The sequence below is a fragment of the Cryptomeria japonica genome, chromosome 11, assembly GCF_030272615.1.
Source record: "Cryptomeria japonica chromosome 11, Sugi_1.0, whole genome shotgun sequence".
Classification (NCBI taxonomy): Eukaryota; Viridiplantae; Streptophyta; class Pinopsida; order Cupressales; family Cupressaceae; genus Cryptomeria; species Cryptomeria japonica.
In genome coordinates, this window is record NC_081415.1 from 529031927 (window position 1) to 529038740 (window position 6814).

Here is a 6814-nt window from a genome sequence, read left to right on the forward strand (position 1 = left end):
GTAAAAAATAAAAAATATTAATAAAAAAGTTTAGTGGAATAATCCACTTTTATTGAAAAAAAAAAAAATAAGGGACTAAATTAAATAGGTTCCCTTTATGAGATTAATCGTTAACTAGAATTGCTCAATTCAAGTTGGTAGCAAGTTCGATTAAATGGTTAATTTTAAATAATAAATTTGTTCTGTTTATGCTTTTGGAAAGGAAAGATTTAAATTTATTTGAAATAGAATTAATTTAATTTCTTTTCCCTTTAAAAAAAAATAGAGTTAAAACTATTGCCTTAATTACTTTTAGAAAAGTTAATTAAATGTCATGAAAAAGGAGAAATAAAAGAAATGATTTTTACAAATAACTTTCCAATTTACTTTTTGGAAATTAGAAATATAATTTCTTTTATTATTAAATATTATGATTTATTAGAAAACATTTTTCAACCTAAAAGTTTAGGTTGAATATTTTTCTATATTATGCCTATGAGTTCACGGAAAAAAAAGGCATATTTTTGGAGAAATTTTGGAGGCCAGATTGGAATCCAAGATTTCTATCACAAGTTGGGTGTTTGTCACTCTTCTTTTTGTTTTGAAAATTTTTAATTTATTTTTTTTTAAATACTTCTTGTATGTTGATTTTTCTAAAAGATCCCTATTTGGAGAGTTTTTAAAGTTGTTTAAATTTGAGAAAGGGTTTCCTCGTTTGGGAAAGGGTTTTGTTTTCCTGTTGTATGAATTTGCAAATTTGTCATGAAAGGAAAAGTCATGGAGGTAAAATTTTTGGGAATTTCTTCTTTCTGTGTATTTTTGTGTTCTTCATATGTAAGGAGAAAATTAGAAAATTTTGGTTTAATAAATTTCCCTTAAGGCTTTGTTAAAGAAAGATTTAGGAAACTTTCTGTTTTTCTCAAATCTTTGTTCTGTCAGAGACATTTTTTTTGGTTCCTGGTATAAATTATTTTTCAGAAAATAATGTTATGGATGGTTGTAGGTTATTAAACATTTTTATTTAAACAAAAATAAATTTGTCTATGATTTTGTTTTCAGAGTGCTGGGAAAAAGAGATTTTTTTTCATAATCTCTAAGAAAAGAGATTTTTATAATCACCGAATAAAAAAAAAAAGTAAAACATATGTTTTGTTGGGTCTGTGTATACGAGAGTTTGGGTATTGAATTTATTATTTTTAAAGAAATCAAAAATTCATAACCTGTGAAAATATATAAAAATAAATAAAAATAAAAATATCAAATTGACTTTTAAAATATTAAGTCAAGAAATTTATGAGTTTGCTGGAAAACTCATAAATTTCTAAGTTTTGCTGTGTGTTCTGGGAAGTGAAATTTTTGTTAAAAAAGGGGGGAGTTTTAATTTTATTTTATTAAAAAGATATTTTTTAATAGTTTTTAATTTATTTATTAATTATTATTTAATATATATTTTATTAATGAGAATTAATATATATATATATATATATATATATTAATTAATATTTAATTGGTAAATTTTAATTATTAATTATTAATTATTTATATTTTATTAATCATGGATCAATAAATATTTATTAATTAATATTTAATTGTGGTATTTGTCTTTATGTACGCAGGAAGTATCCTTTTTTAGGAAAAGGATAAAATAATTTATTATTTGGAAACATTGAAAATTTAGTAATGTATCGTTTGGAAAATTGGCAAGTAAATGATATTTTCATTTAGTAAAATAAATTGTTTAATTTATATTTCTCTCTGTAATGGGAAATAGGCCAAATTGTACTATTCCAATTGTGTTATTGAATTTATCTTGTATGCTGCTTTTCTGTTATTATTTTTTGAAAACTTAGATCCTTTAGAAAACTGGATCGATTGTTGTGTGAAAACAATAGGAAAGAAGATTGTCTTTTCCAATCTATGCCTATGCATGTTTAATTTTTTGTATTTGCATTTCCTTATGTAATGGCAAGTCTTTGATTTTGTTTGTTGGATCCTGTCGTAAGTTTCAATTGGGTACTTGTTTCTGTCCTCGATCTTGAGTTTTGACTATTGTCTTTTGGTGGTGTTGTAACCATTCATGTCCCTTATAAGGGTGTTGAATGTTGGTTTGTGGTTGGCCATAGGTGGTCAGGTCTCTAGTTAGAGTACCATCACCCAGTACACCTTGTATGAAGTCTTGTTTGACCAAGTAGGTATTCCTACCATGTTGAACTTTGTTTACTTGACCTTGTGTATTCTTTGGTTTAAGAGTTCGTTTGAGTATAGTCTAGTGTCAATTGGGAAAGTGGCTTTTGATTGGGGGCCACGCCCAAAGTGGTTGTTGGGTAACCCATCCAAAGTGTGTCTAAATAAGTGATAATCTAATAGCATATTAGAGAGTTAGTTAATGAGTTACTAAGTAAGATAATTGTGCCTCATGCATGGGATGAGTGCTAGCACAAACTCGGCATGCAATGAGAAGGCTTGAAATGGTAAACCATCAACCTTGTCTTCACAAAAGATTGTGTTGGGTCCACATGAGGCCTGCATAGGCCGGAGGTTCGGAATAGGTTGTCAGGGTAAACCAGTGGATGGGGTCAGAACCTATGAATACCTATCATGGTAACCATACCAGGTTATGTGATGAAACTTGTCCCTTATGTTCACTAGTATGTTGTTTTGTTGTCTTGATAGGAGCATTGTTGAGGATTTGTCATGATGTTTATGCCCTCGTGAGAACTTGATATCATATTAGACCTTGGGTTGCAAAGATTTAGTTTTGCTGATTCTCCAATTGATCTTTTGTAATTACTTCTTTTTATGTTCAGTTGGATCCTTTCCTATTGAGGGATCATTCATATATTTATTTGACCAATGGGGTCGTATGTATTATTGGTTATGTTCGCCTTGATGGAAGGATTGTAAATGATATGAACCTTATGTATTATTCTCTATTATTTAAATTATTAGAGGGGTCTTGCAGTTGAGCAAACCCAGAGATGTAGCCCACTAGGGGTGAACTCCGAGATCATTTTGATGTTATGTGGTGATTTACATTCTTATGTTTCCTTTTTATTTAGCATGTATGGATGGCATTATGTTAGTATGTATAATATGGATTAGATAAAGTTAATCTTAAATGCATGTATGTAGTCATCTTATTAAATGCAGTAAATTGGATCAAGAAGAATCTAGATTTGAATAATGGAATGTATCCAGTTATTGATTATGCAAATAAGTATGCATGGAAAGTATTCAGTAGTTTATGATGAAATTAAAGTACATTATGAAATTAGATGCATGGCATATGTTTAATGTAAGATTGTATGTAATGTTTGGTTAAATTTTATTGTATGAATTTAATCATGTCACCTATACTTTTAACCTCAATGGATGAACCTTATCATGTGATCTATATTTTTATCTTACCGAAATAAATTATCCTTGTTTAAGTATTATCTTGTCATTAAGTTAATCAACTTAATTGGATTAATTAATGTGAGTTGAGTTAAATGTTGAATTAAGTAATCACGTTAGGAAACTCTTTAGGAGTGATTTAGTCTTTCGTTGTAGTATCTGAACTTATGATAACTCGTTGTACCATTGTGTTGTGTTTATTTTTTAAAAAAAATTATTTGCACTCTATTCTTGTGTTTTAGCTTAATCCCTTCGTAGTTTCCTGGCGGGGCATTATATTTGGTATCAGAGCCAATGTTGCAAACACTAGGATCTTTGGTGTCTCTTGTGCCCTTAGTTGGTGTGAGGTGTATTGACCTTATGTTGTATGCTTGTCCTACTTTTATATGTGTGTGATTGAGGCATAGGATCTTCAAGATCTTAAGGACTCATGTTATGTTCTTTTGCATATTCTTTTGAGAAAACTTTAATTATGTGTAGCGTGTGTGTTCACACCTTGCTTTCACCTTCTTGATGTTGGTGCTTTTTGAGTGATTATATGTGCTTGTGTTGAATCTGAAAGTATGAAATGTGCTTGTATTAAGATTATGATCTAGCTTAGTGTTGTCCACTTGAAGGACTTGTATGGTAGATATTGAAGGCTTATTTTGTAACAAATTGAATGATTATCACCCTTCCTCCTCTTTCTCTCTAGAAATTAATTTTTTTGTTATATGTGTATTTATCTCTTATGTGAGTTTTCTTATTGCAAGAAAAAGGTTGTGACTTCTTGAACCCTTGTGTGAACCTTATGATGCTTTTGTGCTTCTAGATAATAAGAGGGCTATGGGTTTAAAAGATCATAATGGTTATTGGGAGGAAAATTTTTATGTTTTTGTAAGAGGATTCTCCATGTGTATTGTAGGAGTAACATAATTAAATTCTATCTTAAGTAATGTGCATTAATGTGCGAATAGTTATTATGTGAAACTGCCTTGTGGGTAAAAGAGGTATAAAAAGGGAACATGTTATAGTGGCTAAGAGTGTATTAATTTGTTCCATGAAAGATTATTTTATGTATTTCATTATACCGATTTGATTGAGGACCTATTTTAACATTGTGCACTGAACATTGTTTTGGATATATATAATGACTTAGCTTGACTAGAGAGTGCAAAATAAAAAAGTTTGTTTGATGTTCATGAATTAATATATATTATTTAGTTGATAGTTCCTCATTACCTTCTTATCGTACCTTAGGTTTTCAAAGAAAGGATGCATTGATTTAAATAGAATGTTTATAAAGCATATGAAATTATATTTTTGCATTTTGACTTCTTATTGAAAGATGGAAGTCTTAAGATTCGGAAAGGAAAATTGCATGTCTAGTAATGTGAATATGAGTGCTTAGTGGAATTAGTGAAAGATATAGGAATGACGTTACTTCATTAAGTAATTTTGAATTGTTTATAATTTCAGTACTTGTATCTAGAATAAACTTTCTTGAGTTATTCATGTGAAAAGCATAATTAACACCTTCCTTGAGTAGATGATAGCGTACTGAAAATTACTCCCCGTAAATGTGACTAAACCAGTACTGGTGCTTTCTTTGTGTAATGTAAGAAACTTGTGCTTGCTTTATGTGCCCATGGGATGGTGAAGTAATCAACCATGGAGGATATGTTTACTTATGAGTATGGGAAAACCATACTCTTTATGAGATGTTGCTTATTTGTTACCCTAATGAGTACCAAATCTTGGGTTTTTGGTAATTCAGTATGTTAAGGGGTAGTATTAGAATTCACCATTCCTTGAATAGTATGGATCAGTGTACAAGTAATTTCGGCACGAAGCGACTTTAGCTTCTCTATTTTGAGGAAGAATATAGTTATATAATGAAACTCTATTAAAGGTGTACTCAATACTGTAGACACTTAAAAATAATTATTTTAATTATTTTTAATTCCTCACATAATTAATTAATTAATTATGTTAATTAAAATTCCTCTCAATATTAATTAAATATAATTAATATTGTCACTGTAGCATATGATTTATTTAATAAATCAATCCCTTTCTTTATTCTTCTAAAAAATTAAATCCTCACAAATCTTCCTCTTAGCTAATTAATTTCAATTAATTACTTAACCTACATGATTCCTACAAATCATCTTCTTAATTCATCATTAACCTGATAAATTCTTCTAGAAACTCCTTAAACTCACTTAACATTATTCTTCTAATTTTTTATTCCCTCCACTCATTCTCTCTCCTAGTCAAATTCTCCTACAAATATAAATCCCACTTAACATTTCCTCTAATCCCTCTCCTAATGAGTCGTTAATGGCTAATCATCATGATTAGCCACAAAGTCAACTCTTTGTACTTTCATCCAGCCACTAGCTTTAAATGCTCTTTTTCTAGATGAATATAAGATTTTCAAAATCTTACATTCCTCTAGGCATTTCCCTCTCCCAAGGAATTTTTAATTCATTTTTATTCTTCTAATCCCCATAATATCTGTTTTTGGAGAATTTTTAATTCCTCCAATGCATCTTGTAGAGTGTGGAGATACGAAATGTCTTTAAGACATATTTCTTGGTCTCCACACCCTCTCTTGGAGCTTGTAAGAGCTCACAAGTAAATCTTAGCCCTTCATCTTGAATTCATCCTAGCCATCTTTTTTCCTCTCCTCTTCCTATAAAATAGGGTTTCATCCCTTCATTCAAAACATCTTGAAATCCAGTAAGCTTATGCTGCCCTTTTGAGCCCAGGAAATCATCTTGGCAACTTGATCATCTCATCCTTATCATTCATCCTAATCATTTGTGCACAATATTGGAGAGCCATCCACATCCAGCAATCAAAGGAGCACATCAAGTGGAGCATTATCAAGGGGCGCCTTCACTTCATCAAGCTCAATCCAAAGGAGAAGGTAAAATAGTAAGGTGAAATGATCTTTTAGTGATATTTTAGCATTCTGCATGTTTATTTCATTATGTTTTAATCAATTTACCCTTCAAATTTGTTTTTCCCTCTTCATTTTGGCACGCCCGGTGGGACCCACATCCCTAAGAACTAATGTTGTTGTGTTTTTAGGTTTTTTGTGAGTTGTGAGATGCAGGTTCCAGAATAGTGTGACTGTAGAAAAAAAAATTTATCTTTTTTCACAGGTTCCAGAATAGCGGCTCTGCATTTTTGCGTGACAGCTCCTCCTTATTCTTTTACTTTTCTGTTTTCTGTTTATTTGTTGTTTCTGTTTCAACATGACAGCTCTGTTATCTGTTCTGTTTATTTATAATCTGTGTGAAAGTAGGAGAGTATTCTCTTGTCTATATAGACAATCAGAAATCTGGACCTTTGGCACTTTTATATTCTGTTTAGCGCGACTGTATGCTCTGACTGCAGGAAAGTGTGAAAATAGGAGAGTATGCTTTTGTCTATCTAGACAATCAGAAAT